General features: G+C 37.3%; 1 protein-coding gene across 5 annotated transcripts in view; it reads left to right on the top strand.

Moving 5' to 3' along the window:
• The window catches only part of LOC111508803 (cytochrome b5 reductase 4), a 314,862-nt gene that overhangs the window by 194,358 nt on the left and 103,279 nt on the right, over positions 1 to 17,225 (top strand). The gene's annotated exons all lie outside the window — the stretch shown is intronic.

The following is a 17,225-nucleotide window of genomic DNA, read 5'->3' as shown; positions in this document are numbered from 1 at the left end:
AGAAATCTAATTGTGAAGATAAATTAGGCGTTAGTTGCTAAGTGTTGTATATAAATTAGTTCTGAAAGTGAAATATTGTTACAAATAAATTGATTAAGACAGTTAACACTTCAATTCGTTACAGTACTTATCGTTGTTCAAAACAATTCATTAATGAAACACACAAAGAATGAGAAAAATACAGGTTTAAATGTTTGCAGAGAAAGTTATTTCAGATACAAGTCAGATGATCTAGTATATCATTAAACTAATATTTTCTTATAAGACTATTGAATTATCTTTACTAGGTTGGACATGAAACATAAAATTACGAAAACGCAGATGGGACACATATTATTTTTTGGAAACGACATAGATGGTGTTTTCGTAAGGGAAGACGCCCTTACTCATGTAGGCTTGTCTTTTTAGTCCAGCAATTCATTTGCAGATCATCCTAGCATCACTGATGATACCTGGCGGGTCTGAACTAGTTGCCTTGCAGTGAAAGAGAGAGGACGTATTTCGGCGGCGGTTGATGTAGAAGCTTGGCTTTGCAACTGTACGCCTTGGAGACAGTTGACAGGATTGAGTTCTCTATCAATCCCATAGATGGCGCTTTTGTAAGGGGAAATGTTATCCCCTTCAGCCGAAATAATGACTTTGCACTCAAAATTTTCATTTCGAACTCGAAATTACCATTATAAACTTGAAATATCGACTTTCATCGCGAAATTTTCAGTTTAAATCAAATTTTCCAAAATAAACATATAAAAAAATATGTGACCCTTCTGCGTTTCCGTATAAAACAGACACATATATTAAAAAATACACATAATCAGTTAAAAAAAGGTATTTAGCAGGGTTTATCAAATCAGTGAATTCCATATTATCCTTCTTCCAATTAATTCGGAAGAATTGATCACAAGTTGCATTGTTGAAGTTATCTTGAACTACAAAATCTGAACCGCTGAACTTATGTATTGTAGAAAAACTCACAAACAGAGTTGCTTGTAATTGAAAAGTTCATTCACTGTCTTGATGACTGTACAAGTTCGTATTTTTGATCTTGTGATGCACTGTTTGGAACCTTTGGTGTAGTAATGAATATTACTTTTTATCTCAACACCAAACCGTTATTTCAACACCTCGACACGTGTTTCGATCACCAAGTGGATCATCTTCAAGAGGAAAATTAGGATAAAACTCCAGTAATATTCGTATTTTTAATGACCACATTTGAAGTACGTATCTTACATAACAGTGGTGTAAGATATAACATTGAAGATGATAATAAATATAAATGAGATCGTTAGATTCCCGAACAAACCTCTCTTGGTAAATGTTTGAAAATATTCGAAAACAACACTAATAACTATAATAAACTGCAGATAAACTAATGGATAGTTATGGTCGGCCTGTAGTTATAATAAATGAATATTGTTATTATATTCGAGTTATTTTCAGAATTGAATTTTCAGCAAACATTTCGGAGAGAAATAACTTTTAATCGCTTCAAGAAAATATTTAAAGCAATATCAGAGGTCTGAACGATCCTTGCAAACGATCTAGGTAACGATACTCCCAATTTCATCCAGGCTATAAAATTATATTTACATTCCATAACCACCGCTTCATGTTCTGTCAGAGAATTTTAAGAGCGGAACGTTTATTATGATATATTACGCATTTATATTAGGGTTTTCCGTGTTTCGAAGAATTTGGCTCTGTTCCATCAGGAATAGTGATGATTTTACGACACACACTTTCATTAAGACTTACAGCCAATTAATTTTAATTACGAGTAGTTTAGTTTATGGAACTTGAATGTTTTAGTTCCCGAATGAACCATGTGTTGATTTGTTTTTGAATATATTGAATTTCCTGAAATTGTCATCAGATTACCAATCAATCAAATTGAAAAGTAACAAAAGGTTTCACGATTGAGTGTCAAGCAACACATCTTTGAAAATGTCAATAGTTATCGAAATGGAGAAAGCATGATCACACGGAGAGTCAGTATCGATGGAATTATGAGTTATCGCAAAACTGTTACTTATGGTGTTCCGCAAGGAACGGTTCTAGGACCAATTCTGTTCACAATATATCTAAATGAGCTGCTACAGATACCAACAATTTTGAGCTTTGCTGACGATACGGCTGTCTTGTATACCGTATATTTACCATTCACATCAATTTGCAGTACATTACCCAATATGATATACTTGAATATAGGAAATAATAATCACATACCTGAAGGCGAGTCAATAAAATATCTACGTATCTATATAGATAGGCATTTTCGATAGCACCTACAGATGAAAGAAATCGTCTAAAAAACTTTCTTGACATTCAGCATTGGAAAACATTGTACTTTGCACTTGTACATTAACAACTATCCTATGGTATAATAGGTTGGGAAGGAGTGAATGATTGTTATCTTAGGAATCTAAATGTCATACAGAAATGGATACTGAAGATTATTTTTAACGAACATAAAACTCATCCAGCAAAGGCATTATTTAAAGAAGCAAGTGTATGTGATATTTAACAAATTTTTTGTATGAGCATACTGACTAATGTTAAAAAATAAAACATCAAAATAAAACCAATCATTCACTCCTACAATACTAGGAAAAAGCGAAACTCTTTAAATGCACCACGATGTGACAAAACTATAGGACAAAGAAACGCAACATATTTCGGACCACGCTCATACCAAATATTACCAGGAGAAAAAAAAACAGTTCTTCTATGTTTAAAAGAGAAGTAAAGAAATGAAAATAACTAGGTATTCTGTATGTAACTACTGGTTCTGTTATTAGGTTTAGTTATTATTCGATTGATCTGTTCTGTCTGTCTGTTCTGTTTAAAATCTGTTTTTCCGTTAATCAGCTGTCGCCCTCATACGAACGACAACTCTCAGAAGTTGTAATGTAAAAGTATTCATACACTTGATTCACAACATAGTCTAATCACGAAGAAGTTATAGATTTCTATGGCTTTTGTGATTATCTTGTTTATTTTCGATAGCACACCATGTAATTTATATCAGTGTATGAGAAAATGAACATATTATTATTATTATTATTATTATTACTATTTTCACCGTAGTGTGCGCTGGTCAGGCCCTATCCTCCGAAACCTCGATACATTCGGGAGGGCGCGCCAGCATTATCAACCAATGACCACTCCTCACACCGTGGAGTAAGTGGGTCCGAGAATCATGTGCCCTGAGCAAACGCAGTGAGCCAAGGATGACAACCTTCTGCATCTGTGCGGCTAAGATTTCTGCCTTAGTGCGGCAAGCCGGTATGATTTTAAGATTCGTGAGTAGAGAGGACATCATTCCACCAAGGACTCAAATAATCAGAACAACCATCTTGACAGAGTGATCTGTATAGAGTCTGCGGAGTTCGAACAGAAAATATCGATATTTTATCCGTTTTTCCTCCTCTTTTCTGACGATATTCGTCTCGCCAATAATATTAATATTATTATTATTCTTACCGTAGTGTGCGCTGGTCAGGCCCTATCCCTCGAAGCCCCGATACAGTCGGGAGGGCGCGCCAGCATTATCAACCAATGATCACAACTCGGACCCAATGACCAATGATCATTGGGTCCGAGAATCATGTGCCCTGAGCAAGCGCAGTGAGCCAAGAATGACAGCCATCTGAATCTGTGCGGCTAAGATTTCTGCCTTAGTGCGGCAAGCCGGTATGATTTTAAGATTCGAGAGTAGAGAAGACATCATTCCACCAAGGACTCCAATAATCAGAACAACCATCTTGACAGAGTGATATGGATAGAGTCTGCGGAGTTCGAAGAGAATATCTCGATATTTTATCCGTTTTTCCTCCTTTTTTCTGACGATATTCGTCTCGCCAGGAGCTGAAAACTCCACGACAAATATCGTTTTGTTCTGGTGGTCGAGAAGGACCACATCAGGCTTATTAGCTTGTATGAGCCTGAGGGTTGGGAACGAATAGTTCCAATTAATTCGGCACTTCTCGTTCCCCACAACGGATTCAATATCCCCCAGAGCGTAGGGCAACACCGGTGTCTCGTCAATACCGTAAGAGTGCCATATATGGTAACATAGCACTCTTAGGGCCGCGTCATGTCAATGGATATAGGCTGAGACCGCATATGCTGGACATGCTGATGCAAGGGCATTAGGGTCTCGGGCGCCTTGCGGCAAGCCCTGCACCTTGTGTTAGGAACCTCTATACCCATCACGCGACTGCGGTAGACTAAGGTGTTGAAGACACCATCCTGGCAAGCCATGATGAACCCCTCAGTTTCCGACTCCAGCCCACTCGACCTGAGAAAAGCGAACGTCAGGCGCTTTGATAAGCCAAGGTCTCCAATGTTATTGAAGAAGACCCTATGCATTGGCTTATCCTTGTGTTTCCGCAGAAGTAAGGTGATCTCTGCGGCTTTTATCTGAGCTTTTTGCTGAACAGGTTCCAACTCGGTGACAGGGTTGTGGTCACCTCGTTCAGTGTCGAAAACTATACCGAGTTCGTCAGCTGCTCGGGCAGCTGCCCTAAAGAGAAATGCTCCAATTCCTACTCTCTCATGGTCACGGACCATGCAGAGAAGGGGATCCGAACTCCTGATTCGGATTTATTATTATTATTATTATTATCATAATTATTATTATTGCAAGAACACAGATAAATATAATCAAAAGTAACCTAATAAGATAGTGACATTTCATGTGAGTAGATGATCATTATCAACCTCAATCGGACGACTGGAACTCATTTTCATATTTTCTGAAAATGAAATACTATGGGGGACTATTTATATTTCTAGAACTAGCAACACTAATGCCAATAGGTAAAATGTGGCAACACCATAATGAAGTTGACATTTTTTTAGCAAAAACGTACTCACAACGTTTTGATGTACAAGTGCTATTTGGTTTGTTTACAATGAGTTAAGAAAATCAATTTGACAACTTCCGACGTGGAATGCCTCAACAATAATGTGTCGATGAACTCAGTTCTTTGTATGGCGATGAAGCACCATCAAAAACTACAGTATGTCTGTCGCTGGTATAGTGAATTATATCGTAAAAGTCGTCCAAAATTGTTTCTTGTATCACAAATCATCAATGCAGTTCGTGAACTGATAATGCAAGGTTGTCATATATATGTCATATTGTGAGATAGAGGCATCCGTGCACCTTAGTTCCATTTCAAGACATTCGAGTTTGCATAAACATTTAGTTGTGAAAAAATCTATGCAGAAATTGGCATTTTGCTCTGCTTTTGCCTTCTTTATTGAGGTGGCAGACCTGTATTCTAGGTCCGAGCCCCTTTGTCAATCCAGAGGGGGGGGGCGATCGCCTTCCCCCCCCGAGACATCGCTCGTTCACCACCCAACGACCCAACATATCCTAAAATAATTAATTAATTTGTCGTATGTTGTTTCGTAGACAGGTGAACAGGTATAAAACCGTACGCGTAAAGCCACTCCCTCATCCCTTCTTCACCAACACCAACACCAACACCAACCTATTTAGTGTTGAAATAGAATCATTAGTGGTTAGTGGACTTTTAGCATTGATTGTGTTCGGTGTGACCAATTTACATTTTTTTAATATTTTGAATGCAGGTGTTATAGATTTTTCTCATTGAATTGCATCTATAGTATTGGATTTTGACTTCGCATTCGCTTCCGTTATACTGATTTATCTTTTTTTGTGGATTGTGAATTACATAGTTTTTTGGGATGAAACGAAACAAACAAACTAATTTGATGGACTTCATCATCACTAAACGCAGTAAACCGAATAATTCTGTATCCACTTTGGGTAAGTAAAACAATAAACAATTAACTAGTGCACTTTCTATTTGACATACATCGAGCGACTTTGAACCCTGAATTGGGTAAGCGGGTTAGCGGGTACATATCCATATAGGCATACAAATAGCATGTGCGTAGGGTGGGCTGATGCAGTTATTTTTATATAGTTTGCCTTTCTTTTGCAGATAAGAACGTAGACAGTATTTCGCTTGGTGATCTAAAAAAAGCAGAGGAAGATGGTTGTCCCATGATATATATTGACCTAGGTGGAGTCCTAAGAGTTTGGTCGATTCTGAGTTCTGAATTACGGCAAGAGAAGAACTGAAACTGTTTCTTCTGCACTCATATTGGATATATACAGTTTTTTTAATGTTCACTATCAAATTATTAGCATTGCACCAATTTCTGAAAGAGTTTATGACTTCATTTACAGTATTTTCCAGTTACTTCAGGGTCTGTGCAGAGGCCACCACCGAAGAATCGTCTGCAAATATAGTGACTCGTCCATTCGTGATATTTTCGGGATTATCATTGACGAATATTAAGAAGAGTAGTAGTCCCAACACTGACCCCTGCAGAACCCCAATATCTACGAAGTAGGTTTCAGAACATTCATTTGTTATTTGTACATAGGCCTTTCTTTTATCAAAGTATGACTTCATTATGTCAAGAATTTTTCCTCTTATTCCATTTCTTTCTAGTTTATTTAGAATAAAATTCATTTGTAGGCTGTCAAACGCACACGAGAGATCAAAGAAAATGCTAGCAACGAAATTAATAGACACATTCCATGAATTCAATTGTTGCACTTTCCGTTGATCTCCCTGCCCAGAATCCATGTTGTCGAGATGAGGGAATCTTTTTCCTTTCCAGAAAGTCGACAAATCTTTCATATTATGTGCGCTGAAAAATTTTAGAAATAACGTTCAGTATTGTCACCTATTTTTTCATTAATCAGCTGTCGCCCCCATACGAACGACAACTCTCAGAAGTTGAGACACTTGTGCGAGCTAAGGACTAACGAGGTCTTACCTTTTAACGTGTGATTCCTAACACGGTGGAACGGGAATACGCCTGTGTCGAATGTCAAGTTGATCAGGTATGCCAGGGGTTTAGCAATAGTTTCTTTTAGTATTTTCACACTTATTTTGTCATTATCTACGCTCTTTTTGTTTTTCAGCTTGGAAATAGTTGAAAGCACTTCTTGACCACTAACATAGTAGAAATAGAAACTTTCGCTGATACTTTTTGTAGGCAGTGTACATTCTGTTGATTTACTTTGACCGAATTTCTTATCTAGTTTTTCCTTCGTTATATTGGAGAAATGAGAAGCAAAACTTACTGCTACTTCTTTCGCTTGATCAACATTTGCGTCATCGATTTTCAAAGTAATATTTGATTTGCTTTTGCTCCTACCTATTTCATTATTCACGATGTTCCATTAAGAGAGTCATAGTTACGACCGCACCGGGGGGCCTGGGGGGCCGGTTAGGCCCCCCAGACGCACCCTGGCGTTGGATGCGATCGGGTGTGGAGGGGTGGATTTTCGGGAAATCCTTGCGGGTACCGCCCCTCACCCCACACCAACAGGATTTCGCAGGGCTTCCTCCCGCTCACCGAACCCGGAATTGCTTCCTTACATCTACTTAGTGTGGCTAACCAAGAGACAGGACCATCGGCCGCGTTCGACCGAACGTTCGTACAAGTTAACTAAGCTCTTCTTTCGCCAGAGAGTGCTCGCGTCGCACACCTGCCCCCGCCAACCATGCCGAATCAATTGGGAATATGGTCCCGGAAGTGGCCGGCCGGGGTCCTAAGCTCGGATACTAGTAGCTCCGTCCAACCGGGGTCCGACACCTGAAGCGTCTGCCTTGGTGTCCTCCAAGACTAGACTCGGATACTAGAGCCCGGAAGGACCGCGAGCCCCGACACCTCGAACGCTCGGATCCGTACAGAAGCAGGCGAGGTTTACGGAACAGCATAAGCCGTCCAGTGCCTCAGAATGGGGCTGCAATGCACCTATGAATGGATTACCGCAACCCTGTATCCCTTTACCCGCTAGCGGAGCCGCTGCCCCTAAGAGGCCAACGCCAGTTGGAGATAAGGCTCACTAGCCTCCAGCCGCGAGCGGGCACTCACCTCCCCCCTAGAACTCATGTTAGGAAAGTTCCCTTTCCAACGTTTGATGAGTAACCGTCGAGGACTCTCACGAGCATCCTCTACCACACATAATATGTCGAAGATGTCGCGCCCATTACCCGTGTAGGTGCGGGATAGGGCGGTTCATCAAAACTTTTGGGTGTACGCCGTGTGGTCTGCACCGCATACCCTTACGTTACCCCAAGGGGCACTCATGTTAGGAAAGTTACCTTTCCAGCGTTGGATGAGTAACCGCCGAGGGCTCTTGCTAGACACCTCTCCCACACATCTAGCTTGAAATCGGCCAACGCCTGTTACCCGCAGGTGCGGGATTGGGTGGTTGACCGATAACTTTACTGGGTGAGTGCCGTGTGGTCTGCACCGGGGGACTGTCAAACACCCATAAGAGAGAGACAGTGATCCCCCGCCACTCACCTCGTTTTCTTCTAATAATATCTGAATTGAACTTAAATTTTTCTTGTATTACTAAATTGTTATAATGCTTCTTCTGTATAAAGTTCCTCTTGGTTGGGGTCGTGGTTATTTTTCGCTTGATTGAATAATATTTTTAGTTTTTTACTGTTGTTTGTGATATTTTCGGTAACCCATCCTTTTTTAGGATGGTTGTTTTTCTGTTTTGATTTTAAGGGACAGTTTGCTTCGATCGCATGGGCTATACTTGATATAAATTCATCAAAATTTTTGTCGACATCAGACCCCATTTCATACATTTTTTCAAATCCAATTAATTCCAAGTGTTGCTTTGCTCTATCCAAATAAAAGTCGGACATGATTCTGTAGTTTTCAGTGTTTGAACATACATCATTTATAGGATGTTTTTGATTTAGTGTCATAGTTGTTAAAATTGCTTGGTGGTCTCTTATGTTTAGTTGGGTTACATAACGATTTCTGTCGTTATTACTATTCGTTGCAAGATAATCGATTTTTGTTTTGTATGTTTTCTATTTTTAGGGAGCTATTCTAGTAGGTTCATTTGGAATGCAATCTCTCAGGTTGAAACATGTGAAAAATTCTTGAAATAGTCTTTTTTTTAAGGTGTTTGTCATATAATCAACATTTATATCTTCACATAGGTAAATAGTTTCAAATGTGAGGAATAATTGTATATACAGGGTGTTCCTTAAACACATGCTAATATTTGAGGAGGTAATTCTTAGACCCATTTTAGGGAAAAAACGTCCTATGGACGTATGTCCTAAACGGCTTAACTTTTGAGATACAGGGTGGCAAAGTTTTCAAAAATAATCAGTTTTGTAATAATAACTGAGATAATTTTGTAGACATCTTTGGCATATTTGGTACATATGTTCCATGCCTCAAGGCGCATTTTCTGATGTACAATTTTCTATGACAGTGGCGTACGTACGAGTTTTGAAATGTATATTTTTGGCGAAAAAAATAGTACGCCACTGCTTTATCTTGAATTAAAAATTATTTTTAAAATCTCCGTACATTTTTGAGCACATTTGATTTGCTGGGTTTTCTTTGTCCGACGCATGGTTTTCGCTCAAAAAATTAAAAATCGCTTTACTTAAGGATAAATTCCTTAAAAATCTGATGCGGTATCGTGCATGGACTGAAAGCAAACTAAGAGATCAGATTTGTTGCAAAATAATTGAGGATCTAAAAGGTATTTGTTTGTTGTCAGATGCACTGTTCTCAATTAAAATTACGTCATAACGCAGCACCGCTTAATAATTTTTGAAAACATAAATTTAGTTATCCTGGAATAAATAACGTGTAGCAGAATTTATTTACTGCACCTCTTGGAAATATGGAGTTTGTCGATATGTGATTTCTTTTAAAGATAAAAAGCAGAAAAAACAGCGTACCCACCATAGCAATAAAAAACGAATTCTCTGTATGTACAAACGTCAGTAGCTAATATTGATGTTGGTTTAAAGTAAGGTGTTGGTGTTAAAAACTGTCACAGCGCGTTTTGATTGATTTTGAAGTGTTATTGAAGTTATTTTGGTAGTCCGCTGTTTTTCTGAATATCAGTGAATATGGTAAATTATACGAATGCGGAAATGGCGCAAATGCATTACGTATATGGCCTTGCCGATGGTAATGCAACAGAAGCCAGGCGCATTTATCAGGAAAGATATCCTAATCGTGCCTTACCAGATAGCCGAACCTTTTCAAATATTCATCGTCGACTTGGGGAAACTGGTAGTTTCAAGAAAGGGACTCCGGAAGGTAGACCTCGTGTAGTAAGAACTCCTGAAATTGAGGAAGCGGTGCTGCAAGAAATTTAGGAACATCCTGAGACGAGTACGAGGAAGATCGCTAGAACTCTGTATATTTGTCATCAAATTGTTTGGCGTATTTTGGTTGATTTTTTGTTATATCCATACCATATTTCAAAAGTGCAGGCATTACTCCCCAGAGATTTTCCACAGCGTGTGAACTTCAGTCAGTGGTATCTACAAAGTAGTGCATTGAATCCGCAGTTTGAGACACAAATTTTGTTCACAGACGAAGCAAATTTTTCTCGGAATGCCATTCAAAATTTCCATAACAATCATGAGTGGGCTGAAGAAAATCCCCATGCAATAACCGAAACCCATTTCCAACACCAATTTTCGGTTAATGTATGGGCAGGAATTATAGGTGATCATCTGATAGGCCCATTTTTTCTACCAGGACGCCTTGATGGTCGTTCTTATTTACACTTTCTCGAAGAAGACTTACCTGGGTTATTGGAAGATGTGCCACTTGCGTTAAGGAATCGAATATGGTACATGCACGATGGCGTCCCTGCTCATTTCAGTGTAATTGTCCGAAACCATTTAAATACAGTTTATCCTAATCGTTGGATAGGTCGCGGAGGACCTCAGCAATGGCCAGCAAGATCCCCCGATCTCAACAGTTTAGATTTTTTTATGGGGTCACCTTAAAACTCTTGTGTATAAAACTCCCGTTAAAGAAGATTTAAGAGAGCGAATAGTTGCCTCGTGTGAAACTATACGAAATACGCCGGGAATATTTGAACGGGTGCGTAATTCCACGCGTAGAAGGGCGGAAGCATGCATACTAAGTGCAGGTGGCCACTTCCAAAAATTTTTATAAGCAGTTTTGGTATTATTAATAATTAACAAATTTGTGCTATTCGTTTAGACTTACTGTCACAAAATAAAATAAAACTCGTTTTTGTGAAAAATTTTCAGCAATTTTCAGAGTCTCATTCATTTTAGAATTGATCTAGTTTCTTAATTTGCTTTCTGTCGATTTTTATTTTTTTGTGTGAAAATCATGCGTCGGACAAAGAAATACCAGGAGATCAAATTATCTCAAAAATAAATGAGGATTTTAAAAATGATTTCATTTTGGAAAGAAAGCATAGGCGTAGTACTTTTTTCCCAAAAATATTCAATGCGAAACCCGTAGGGATGCCACTGTTTGAAAAAATACAAATTTGTGTACATCAGAAAATGCGCCTTGAGGCATGGAACATACGTACCAAATATGCCAAAGATGGCTACAAAATGATCTCAGTTATTATTAAAAAACTGATTATTTTTGAAAACTTTGCCACCCTGTATCTCAAAAGTTGAGGCTTTTAGGACATACGTCCATTGGAAGTTTTTTTCTTAAAATGGGTCTAAGAATTACCTCGTCAAATATTAGCATGTGTTTAAGGACCACCCTGTATAATTCATACCCTTTCTCTAAAAATAGTTTAAAATCACTGTTAGGACATCGGTACACATTAACTATCACACAATTTAGTATTTCAGATTTGATTTTGACGGCACAACACTCAAAACTTTCCTCCTGGGCAATGTTGCAACACTCGAGGGGAGACACGATTCCATTCAACTGAGTTTTTGCATAAATCATGGTATCACCATGTAACTTTTTGCTTCTGCAGAAGCTCGTAATTAGTGCAAAGTCAGGGATACTCGTCAGTAAAATTTGTTCTTGTGGACACCAATGTTCTTGCACACATATGATATCAGGTTCCTCTTTTTTTGAAAAGAATTCCAAATTGAGAATTTTGTTCATAAGGAACTGGGCGTTTACAGTTGATAATTTCAACGTTCAAAGGTAAACTGCGTGGTTCACGATTTGCGAGCGCCGAAGAAGCAGTTGAAGCGTTAAAAACAAAATTTGAAGGTGTCCCAAGAAGATTGATAAAACTAATTTGACAAATGGTTTGAATGAATACAAAAGTGTATTGATCGTCAAGGGGAATATTTCTGAAAACAATTAAGCCATTTTCATTGAAAAATTATTGTTATTATTTGCTATTCCCCGAATATAAATAGTACCTCACGTATGTTGTTTTGAACTCAAAATACAAAAAGTTTGAAGGGAATATTGGAATGCTTCGAATATAAATTTACAAGATTGCAGATTCCTTCAAGAAACACACGTGCTGCACTTTGTAAAATTTATGAAACAAATAGAAAAGATAATATGCAGTTTACAGAGGGGCAGGTGGAAGGAAATGCCAACTCTAAAAAATCCAAGATGATATTGTTTTTGAAGCATGGTGAAAGAAGTCAATCAGACAAAGCCATGCCTATATAATTTTGATAAAAAATGAGACCGTTGGGAAATGTAATTTAGATTCGATATTTTTCCATTGCCAATATCAAGAGAATTTTCGAATATAATTTACTGAAAAATATACAAAATTCGCAAAATCTGAATCACGCTTATCTAAAACAAAAACGTATGGATGGTCGAATGAACTTCGTCAAACTGTGTATAAAAATAAAACAGAAATTTATGTATATAGTGAAATTTGTTTTCACGAGAACACGTGGTAAATTATCAAACACATCAAAGTATGATCAGCTTATGATATAAAAATGAACAAAATCTCTAAATGGTTTTTTTAAAATACATTTCCTATTTTCGACAAAGTGTGGATTAAACATTGTTCATTGACCATTTCGTGAATTGTTTTATATATGAGATTTTCAGGATTGTGATCACAGTAATTATTTGTAATTTCACATGGTTTTGCAAAGTTATCTCTGTACTTTCAGATGATATAGTGCGTCCATAAAGTATCCAATGCAAAAGTTCATCGTTAGTCAAATAATCAATACGTATTTCCAGAAAAAAAATCTGGAAATATATCTGTGATGATTCAATATGTAGTGTGGCTTACTTTCAAGCAGTGACGCACTATCTATTTTTTAAATTAAACACCCCATACGTTTCTCAAATATAATAATAATATATAAAGAATGAATGTAATGAAAAATTGATAACGTTATGCTCCTACTCGAACCGAAAAATAAATCAATGAACAACTACAGATAAATTGTTTCACTATCATTAATATTGGAAACTATAAAAAAATTTGTTCACGAACACATTCCCAAATACTTGAATTGCTTCCACACTTTAAGCGACCATCTGTAACATTTCCGAAAGCAAACATCAACAGGCGACTTTCTTGCCACTCACCTTCGGAATGATGTAATCAAGAAACACTGAAAGTAGCCGGTTGTTGGGCTTGGCCGTCTGTCATGTGGGTTTTTTTAAGTGAATGGCTCTTCAGCTTTCTCAAAGAAAGTTTTTTACAAGTAGCCATCGATGATTCTTTTTCGGATACTTTTATCAGCAACGCTGGTATTTCTCAAGGACCAGTTTTTTATTATACATTACCGATTTATTGGTAAAGAGACAGTACGTTTCCTGAAGATAGTACGTTTCCTCATTTCATTCAGATGCCAAAACATCAATGGTCTATGCAAATCTTTGATCAATGAGAATATAAAATATTTCCGTTGTTGTGGAAAACAAGTAGAATTGAATACTTTCAGCTTACTCTGGAACACACGTACACAACTGTGCATCTCGGGAACTTTCAATATTCTATATAGCTCAAATTAGATGTTCTTTGAAAAATTGCCCACTGAATGAAACTCCTTCCTAAGCATATCTGTTGGAATCCACGAAGGAGAAATCTGCCTGATCAAAGATACGAACATCACACAACCTTGATAGCATGGAACATCACTGCAATTCTGGTCTGGGTAACGTGTTTGTTTTACCAGTATACTGACTGAGTCCCTTTTGGGTGAGTTCCTACTTCTTGGCATGGTTTGGTCGCATATCTGAACGTGTCAATTGTTGGACAGATGGAGGAGCTTTGTTACTTCCGGAGTTTCCTAAAGTCATTTGCTGTGTTTTTCCTCTATCTAGTTACCTGACCTTCCCGCCTTTAGATTATAGTTTTTCCCTAATCGATGTTCATACTTTTCACTTTATCAATGACTTGGAATATCAGGAAGTTGTGATCACTAGGAGATTGTTACGTAATTTTTTTCTTCCTTCTTACTTATTCAATCATTAATTCATATGTGGGGTATTTTAGATATTCACGGGATATGGTTATTTACTCACAGCAAGCTTTTAGACGCCGATAGGGGGGTGAGTTATACAAATGATTTATGTTCCAAGGACGCCAACAGATTTACTATCAACCCTATATAACGTAATAGCAAGCAGATCCAAATCTATAAATTATTCACGATACAATAATGCCCCAATAAAACTCAAAATTTGGCAAATGGATATATTGACATTACATTACATTACATTACATTACATTACATTACATTACATTACATTACATTACATTACATTACATTACATTACATTACATTACATTACATTACATTACATTACATTACACAGGGTTTGGCAATGTGCAAGGAAAACCATAACTAATAACTAATAGACAACCACGGAAAGGGGTCGTGCACGACACAGAAAACTGTACAGGGTGTTTGGGTAGAAGAAAACTACCCTTTCAATCTCCTGCACAACGAGGGGGAAAACTTATTCTCTAGTTAGAAATTTCTGAAGAGAAATTTGAACGGAAGACATGATATTGGTAATGTGAAATGTGAAGGTATTGGTATAAAAAAAAATATATTTAATTTTCATTCAAAAGGAAAGTCCTTAATGCCGCTATGCGGTACTTAGCCTCGATTCCAAAGGGCCAGCTGTAATAAGGCACTATTGCGCTACTCTATCAAGGAAGAGGATGAAAATCCATGTGACATTTCCTCATTTCCTTGTCCCCAAATGACTGTTCGTATAATAGTATCGGGTTTTTCTGGGTGGTACACAAAGTTATAAAAAAAACGCCTGAAATTAAATTATTGTTGGATTTCTCGTATTATGGAATATATTGTAGTCCTGTGATGACACAAGAAAGAATACTTGAAAAGTCACCTCCGATTATCGAACCCTAATAATTCGAAGACGTTTTCATATACAGTTGGAAAAAACTGATATAAATATCCTCCGAAGAGATAAGAAAACGGAATTCTCAACCTTCCAAATCAGCACTATTACGAATCCGTTTCTGTGAACATGTGAATTACAACCGCTTATAGCGTTTACGAAAATCCCTAAGTTAAAGTTCGAGTATCATTGTCAATTTCCAACTGTAATAGGGGGGGAGCCCAAGTGGGGATTTCGGGATTTACCAAAGCGCGGCAGATTAATATACAGGGGGATACCTTGTACTCGGTTAAGTACCTCCACCAAATATTAGCCCCATATATAAGGCCGCCTGTGAGAGATAAAGGATCAGATTAGTAAAAAAAAATTGATCATCAGAAATTCTCGAGCGCGTCAGATTAAGGAAGGGTGAGTTAATGACCTGCTAAAAAGTGTATATTCCAGTAATCTGACAATTTGAGAGTGACGTAAAGAAAGGGGAGGGCAGCAAAGTTGTAAAAAAATAACCTTTTTTTTTATTTCGAGGGAAATAATTCAAGGATAACGAAAAATATATAATCTGACGATTTTCGCAAGCCGAAATAAAATTCGTCGATAAAGTTTAATGCGTGCAGCTGTGTGATACCTATATTTCCCTCTCCGAGTTTCTATTCTCTATTCACTTTTTCTCTATCTATTACTCTCACACTCCGTCCCCACTCTGAATTCCGTTGCCATGACGCCATCACAGCTGATCACAGAGACTCGTTTGTGATGAAGATGATGATTAATTAATCAATTATTTGATGGATGTAGCCGTTACTACGTGGTAGGAAATCATAATGAGGAAAAGAGAAATTAAACTTTCTATGTTTTTACCACTTTTATTTGTAACTAACGTTACTGCAGTTTCGTTCTATAAGGACGTTTTCAAACTTATATATTGTATAATTGTAACGATACTGCAGTAACGTTAGTTACAAATAAAAGTGGTAAAGAAACATAGAAAGTTTCATTTATCTTTTCTTCATTAATTAATCAATTGATAATAAAAAAATATTTTTTTGAGCATGTTTTCAAAATTATTTTCTTATAAATACAAATATTCTACTTCAAAAACATACACTTATATGTTTGCATGCTATTTCCTGAGCTTCTCAATTGATTAAGTGCAATGAATGATTTTTTTTTTAATATTGTTTTTGTCAGATTAAGCGAATCCCTTTAGATAATCGTCAGATTATGAGACAGCACGTCCAAAACATAAAGATGAACCATATATATCTTAATCTAACGCGCTTGAGTATTTCAAAATGGCGAATTTTTTTGCACATTATAATAATGACCGCGAGTTTGCGTCAAATCGAAATCGTCAGATTATTGAATGAAAGCTTTTTTTTGTTGCACTTAACACCCCCTTAGAAAATCTGACGCGCTCGATAATTTTTTTTCTTTTCACTTTCAACCCTTACAAACCCGTACAAACACCCACATCATGCAAACGATCAGATTAACATACTAACATTATTAAAAATTCGTAGGACATTGATGCTATCAATATCTGACGCGATCGAGTATGTCCATGCAACAGTATTTTTTTTACATATTAAAAAATCAATAGCCGCTTCCCCCACCGATGAAAAGGTATATATTATATAACATTTTTTCTTCTTTTCATCTAAGCATTGCAACCTAATATGTCTCAGTGACGCTCGAGTAAATCCCCATTTTGCATCGTGGACTTCCCTGCTTCTGAAAATGATTAAAATACCTTTGTCAAGGACCAACACGGTTTCTAATTCTTCCGTTAGTGGTAGCAGCTATCAAGTGGTTGTTTATGATCTCGATATTATTATTTTTTTATTATTTTATTAGTAGGTGGGCAGGCGACAATAAATAGGTACCTTTTACGGATAACGTAACAAGTTTCAGGTCAATAATGCGCATATGCGTTATGATACCTGGTGGAGCAAATATCAAGTCCCAAATAAAGGAGCAATCACGAAATGTCGACTTGTTTCCTGCATGTACCTGCACAAGGTCATACTGGACTATCCATTTCGTCACTATTT

Source organism: Leptinotarsa decemlineata, unplaced genomic scaffold (assembly GCF_025532065.1).
Source record: "Leptinotarsa decemlineata unplaced genomic scaffold, Ldec_3_MD MMD2_P_RNA_scaffold_2, whole genome shotgun sequence".
Lineage (NCBI taxonomy): Eukaryota > Metazoa > Arthropoda > Insecta > Coleoptera > Chrysomelidae > Leptinotarsa > Leptinotarsa decemlineata.
This window is presented reverse-complemented; position numbering and strand designations above follow the sequence as displayed.